Genomic DNA, 6778 nt, shown 5'->3' on the forward strand with positions numbered 1-6778 from the left:
GTGTGTGTGTGTGTGTGTGTGTGTGTGTGTGTGTGTGATATCATGCTTTTTATGTGTGTGGTGGTCAGCATTATCAACCTGCCAAGATCTGCAATTGTGGAGAGCAGCAGAGTGGGAGAGGCATTCGCCATGACAAGATGGCGCCTACTTCCGCTGTAACTCCTGGTAAAGAACTGTTTGCGCAAGTGCGTAGAGAACTGTTTGCGCATGTGTGTAGAATGAAAAGACACCGAGTCACGGCCATCCCGGGGCGTCACGTGGGGTGATGAGCGAACAGCCAATCATGGGCAGACACGCTGCTCTGTGGGCGGACATGCCGCACTGTGGTGTATATAAGCAGTGTTGATTATTGGCTTGGCCCCTTTTTCCCTCTGGGAGAGGGCAGTAAACATCGCTGCAGAAAGACCTTAGTGTCTGCGTGTCTTTTCTTGTTGGCAAGACGACCGCGCGGGCTACATGCAATCACCCCTGACATATGCCTGTGAGGCAATTTCTTGAGTAGCAAGCATATTTTAAATGCTACAATCCATGTTGAATGTAGGCAGCTCCTTCTGCAAGCTGCCCAGATAGGAGGAAGGGAAAGGTTTGGCCTTCTGCCTGCTTGCCATTGTGTTCCTGGCCTGGCACTTTGCTAGTGCTGCCACTGATGCTGCGACCACTGATGTTATCATCCTTCACTGACATCAGAACCCAGTTCCTTCCATCTTACAGGAGTCCTCCAGGGCTTCAGCATCACATACCAGTGGTTGGGGGTCACCACAACTTGAGGAACTGTACTAAAGGGTCGCAGTACTAGGAAAGATGGGAACAACTGGTCTTGGGCTTTGCAAAGGTTAATTTATGTATAATATTGATACTAAATCTCTATCAACTTGAGCTAAATTCTTTTCAGTTAAACCATTAATTGCCCCTGTGACACAAACATTAATATACAGATTCAAACATGTAATAAAGAAATGTTATAGATTGAACCTTTTAAAGGTCTGCCAAAATCTCATGGATTGAAGGCTTGGTCCTCAGGGCAGCTGTGTTCAGTGGGGAAGCCTTTGACAGGTGAATGACTGGGAAGGACTCTGACTTTGTGAGTGAATTATTATTATGTTTACAGATTCATCCGTGTGGTGGCTAGCGTTATCACCTCGACAGAAGCTAGAATTACCTAAGGAATGGCTTCTTCTGGTCAGGCCTCTGAGGGATTTTCTTGATCATGATAATAGAGGTGAAATGATCTGCCAAAGGTGGGCAGTTGAACCTTTGTTTCCCTTGGCTAACACCCTGGACTCTAGAAAGAGAGCAAAGGAAATAAGCAAGAGTCACCTCTCTCTGCTTCCTAATTATGGACGTGGTATGGTCAGCGGTCTCAGGCTCCTGCTCCTGCTTTCACTTCTGTATCCTTGAGCTTGGAGGTGAGATAAATCTTTTCTCCCTTGAGTTTCTTTGATCAGGATATTGTAGCACAGCAACAGGAAAAAGGAACCAAGGCAGTACTTCAATGGTCTATAGGAACTTAGTAGAAATGGTTAAGGATGACTAATGGAAGTAGGCTATGAAAGGTTGTCCTCCATAGGTACTTAACTCTCTGCACCCACTCCCTTCCTACCTACTATAAATGAACCAGTTTGCTGCACTCTGTGCTCCTCACCGTGATAGTCAAATTAGAAAACCTGTTTTAAAATTACTTATAGATGAGTACCAGGAGGATACAGCAGACCCCAGAGCAAAGACCCCTGGGAATGTCTACTAACACTATTTGTTTACCTTACCAAAATGTAAGAAGCTCCAGCTACCACAGCCAGCCTCAGCCTTCAAGGTCTCAAACAAGAGTAGCAAGGCTGGAAGAAAAAAAAATGTCCTGTCTCCCCCATCCATCTTTGCTGCCTATGCTCTTTGTACCACTGTCAGTGGCACAGGAAGAGGTGTCCAGATGACATTCCATAAACAACACAGAAGAAGATCCCCACAGGGACGAGAGAGAATGTTCCAAGATTAAGAACACTTGCTGTTTTTGGAGAGGACCCAGAACAGTTCCCAGCACACACATTGCAGTTTCCCATGATCTGTGAATCTGATTCCAGGGGCCCTGATTCCCTCTTCTGGGCTTTTCAGGCACCAGGCATGCATTAGGTACTCCTGTGTGCACAGGGAGCGGCACACACACCCGCCCCCCTACACACACACTCTCAGGAAAATACTCATACACATGAAGTCAAAATAAACCTGAAAAGAAAGGACGAGCACAGCAAACCTGGCATGATCACATGTGCCTGGAAACACAGATTTTCAAGGTCCAGTCAGGAGGATCACAGTATTCTGGCGCATTTAGGCCATATCACAGTTTGGTGAGATCGCTTCTTTAAAAAAAAATTACGTCTCAGCAGAATAAAAAAAACTTTAAAGAACAATAATCTAGTTGGACCAGAAAAATGATTATTGATATAATTTTATAATCTGATGTAAGCGGACAGGTTTCCTTATGTCCCTTTCATGCGTATTTAGTTCTCTTGTACTCTTTGCACACTTTGCTCTTCCCCAGCTCATTGTCCTTCTCCCCATACATCTAGTGTACACACCTAGTGCTTGCCGTCCCCACCCCACTTTCTTTTTACAGGTATGCTATTTCCTTCTCCACCAACTTCCTTGAAGATTCTATCTCCCTCTCATCAACTCTTTTCTAGTTTCCTGATCCCTGCCTACACTCTGTGTGTGTGTGTGTTTTGAAAGGATCCACACATGAGATTAACATGAAGTGCTGTATTTCTGAGCTAGATTTCCTCAAAGTATAGCATTATCCAATTCTTTCCATTTTCAGGTAAATTTCATTTTTCTTTATGGCTGAATAAAATCTAATTTTGTATATTACTATATTTTCACTCTCCATTCACCTGTTGAAGGCCATCTGCACTGATTGCATTTCCTCGTTACTGTGGAAGGGAGTAACTGTGAGCAGAGCCATGCAAATGTCTCAGTGATAGCAGCTGGGGACTCCCCACCTAGATGTGATATAGCTACTGTTTGTCTATGCAGACTCATAGTTTTAGCTTTTCGGGAGACCTGCACACTGATCCTCACAGTGGCTGCATGAGCTCACACTTGCACTGGCAGTGAGGCTTCCCCACTACCCACATCCTCACCTCAGTGCATTGTCATGTGTCCTCTTCATGATAACCATTCTCACTTAGATGAAATGGAAATTTGCAGTACTTTTACTTTGCATTTCTCTGATGGCCATGGATGTTGATCAGGTTTAAGATACTTCTTAGCCATTCACTTTTAAGATACTTCTTAGCCATACGTTTCTTTTGAGAACTGTCTGCTGAGTGCCCTAGCCCATCATATTGATGGTCAATGTTGAAAATGAGGTATTTTGAAATACAGGAATGACATATTTGTAAACCACATGCCCTGACCTAGGGTTGTCAAGGTGGCTCTGAGGATGGAGACCTTGCTACACCAGCACAAGGACCTGAGTTCAGACTCCCACCACACAGAATAAACAGAAACCCCAGCATATGTCTGAAACCCCAGGGCCAGTGGTGGAGACAGATGAATGAATATTGGGGCTTTATTGGGCAACTCATGTGGCCTAGATGGCAAGGTCTAGGTTGACTGAGAGTTCCTTTCAAAAATTACATGGAGGCGCTGAAGTGATGGCTCAGCAGATAAAAGCACTCACTGCTCATGCAGAGGATCCAGGTTCTGTTCCTAGCACAGAAATGGTAGTTTATCACAACCAAAACTCCAGTTCCAGGGCATCCTATTGCCACTTCTGACTTCCAAAAGCACCAGAAACACAACGTGGTATGTATACACACATTTTTTGTCTTTTAATTTATTTTTATTAGATATTTTCTTCATTTCCATGTCATATGTAAGGTAGAGAGTGATAGAAGAAAACACTCAACATTGTTCCCTGTCCTATGTACACACACATACACACATACCCAGGCAAGAATATCCATACACATGTATACAACCCATAAGGAGGCAAATATGCTGATATAATGCACTCAACACACACACACACACACACACACACACACACACACACACACACACACACACACACACACACACACACACACACACAAGCACTCAACCAAAGCAGCATGTTCTAGGCCTAGAGTTGGAAAGACTATAAATTCTTACATCACCAAAAGAACAGGATTTAAGGACAGCAGGTGTTTCAGGCTTTGGTGGAATTTCATCTGAAGGCATTAACATGAATCAGACTTTAAGGGTCTTGTATGTGTTCTCTGCATCATAGAAAGCCTCCACACAATCACAGGCAGGACTACTGGAATAGTGAGTGAAGAAAAGAACAAGAGAGCAGGCCCAACAATGTCATCTGCACCAGAGACAAAAGCTCACACATACTGTGTGTGCAGACACTATGAGTATCGACCATGGGATTCCAGCCCTCCTACTCAGTGGAAGGTGCCGACAAACAGGGTTTGAGACAGCCAGGGGGACCAGCGGGACAGGACATACATCAGGATAACAGAACACAACTGCACAATTACAAAGACCCTAGAGATGACAGTAAGGGAGTGAAGACAGAAGCTGAGTAAATTCTGGTTCCCATCTCTACCTTTGAGTACTTAGCTAATTCACTTAGACGTGAGTGTGAAGTTTCAGTGATAGGAAATGAACTACGGAACAGAGCTGCGGGGCTGACGAGCTTGCTTTTTACCCCTTTGGTAGATATTTAGAAGGGTGTGCATCATCTATTCATCATGGGCTCTTTATACATTTGGGCTAAAGGTATAACTTTACATACCTGTAAACTATATCTGTTATTAAGTCTGTTTTTTTCTCAACACAACATTACAGTTTCAAGATTGTTTCAGACCTGGACAAGTTCAAGTGTTTACAGATCCCATTTTTTACTTTGTATTGACAATTTATGTTATAGAGTTTTTGAACGTGTAAACTGCAGAAGTTTTCCAATGAGTAGTAGCAGCAGAAAATATAGCTCACTCGGAAATCCTGCTAAAGTTGTTGCTAGCCTCTTCCGCCCTCCAAGAGGATCTGTTCAGCCGCTGCTTCTTGCAGGTTTAGGGCACCAACTCCCCACATTCCCCTTAATGTGACATCAGAGAGTACATCTTGAGAGCCACTGAGATTCCCAGTACTGCTCCAGATTCAAATCAAACACCTAGTGTGAGACTGTCATATGACTGTCTGGGCCTCTGCAAGATCTTGCCCATGCAGGTTCTCACTGTTTGCCTGCAATTCTGGAAATGTCAGTGTCTTCCTATGTGGGGGACTTCACTAGGAAAGATGATGTGAATTCCATGATCGAGTGATTCTGGATGAAGAAGTCTGATTCAGAATTTTTCTGCTGCCTGATTTTGGGGGTCCTATGGCTTGAGAATTGAGTTGAAGACAGTCCCTGATTTGCTCCAGTATCCTCTGTATCTCTGCAAGGGCTCTCCCTCTAATTACTCATCGATCCCCATTGATCCACATTATCACTCTCCTCCCAGGGGTGTGCAAGAGTCTCCGGGGTTTTCCTGTCAGTGGTGCCGTTCGTGCTGGTGTAAACTCTGCACTGCCATGTGCAATCTAGTTTTAACCCACGGACTTGGCTGCTGCACGTCTCATTCTGTTATATGCTACCTGGTGAGAGGTAAACCAGGTAAACACTTTTAACACTCCTATTTAGATATCATGTGAAATTGATTTTCTCAGTTGGAGAACAGACGGGGATTGCTAGCAGATTTACTGAAACTCCAAAAGATATCAGTAGCACTTCCAAACTGTGACACCAAATTAGCAGTGTCTTCTCACAAGAATCCGTACATGGGGGAGGGGGTGTGTTACTGTGCTATGTGTCCTACTCTGAGGTAGTTCCAAACCCATCTAAAATCAAGACGTTTATTTTTATTGTAGCTAATCACAATAGCAATATGTGCCCATGTAATTAATGTGCCTTTGAACATAAAGAATTTTAACTGTACATTCGCAAAATATTTCCCCAAATCTTTTGTTAGTAAAATACTACATTCCAAAAGGCTTTGATCTGTTTTTTGCCTGTTTGGCAATAGAATGTTAATTGCATCTACTTTGAATTGACTTTGTGGACAAAAGTGGAAAGCAGTGGACTGCTGGGACAGGCTCGTCCTGGACCACAACAGTTAAGTGTTAAACTCCAAGACACCCGAGAGTCATTCCTTTACATGGGCAATAACTATAATCTAAATTTTATAAGCTCACTATCATACACACTCTATTAAATGAAGAAACATGTGTTGTCAAAATCCATCAATTCCATAATTATTTTTTTGGTATCTCAGTATTATTCAAATAGTAATTATGGCAGCAGTGGGAATTTAAAAAAATCTCTCCAACTTTGGTGTTCATTGACCTTCTGGTACTGTGAGTTCAGCAAGTGAGAAAGCAAAGAGAATTTCCTTCCTTGAAGTACCCTTCCCCTAGAAGCCTGTGTTTGGCCTGCATGACGTTGTAGATATTTTTACCTTAACACTTCCTGTTCAAATGGACCCACTCTAACAATGCTCTGAAATGATGGATGTGTTCAGAACTCACCACTGACGCTGTGTAACATATGAGAGTCAAAATAGTAGAGAGGTGAGGTGTTAAAATTGTGGACTGTGACAGTACATGACAAAGGGAGACATATCAAAAAGCTTAACACTCAACATTTACACAGATAAACAAAGAGAAATAAAATATACCAAACAGAGACTCATTAATTAGGAAACAAATACATTTCCCCATTTTACTAAACTGTGGAAACAAAGTGGTGTGGCTTTGA

This window comes from Mastomys coucha, chromosome X, assembly GCF_008632895.1.
Source record: "Mastomys coucha isolate ucsf_1 chromosome X, UCSF_Mcou_1, whole genome shotgun sequence".
In the NCBI taxonomy this organism is placed as follows: Eukaryota; Metazoa; Chordata; class Mammalia; order Rodentia; family Muridae; genus Mastomys; species Mastomys coucha.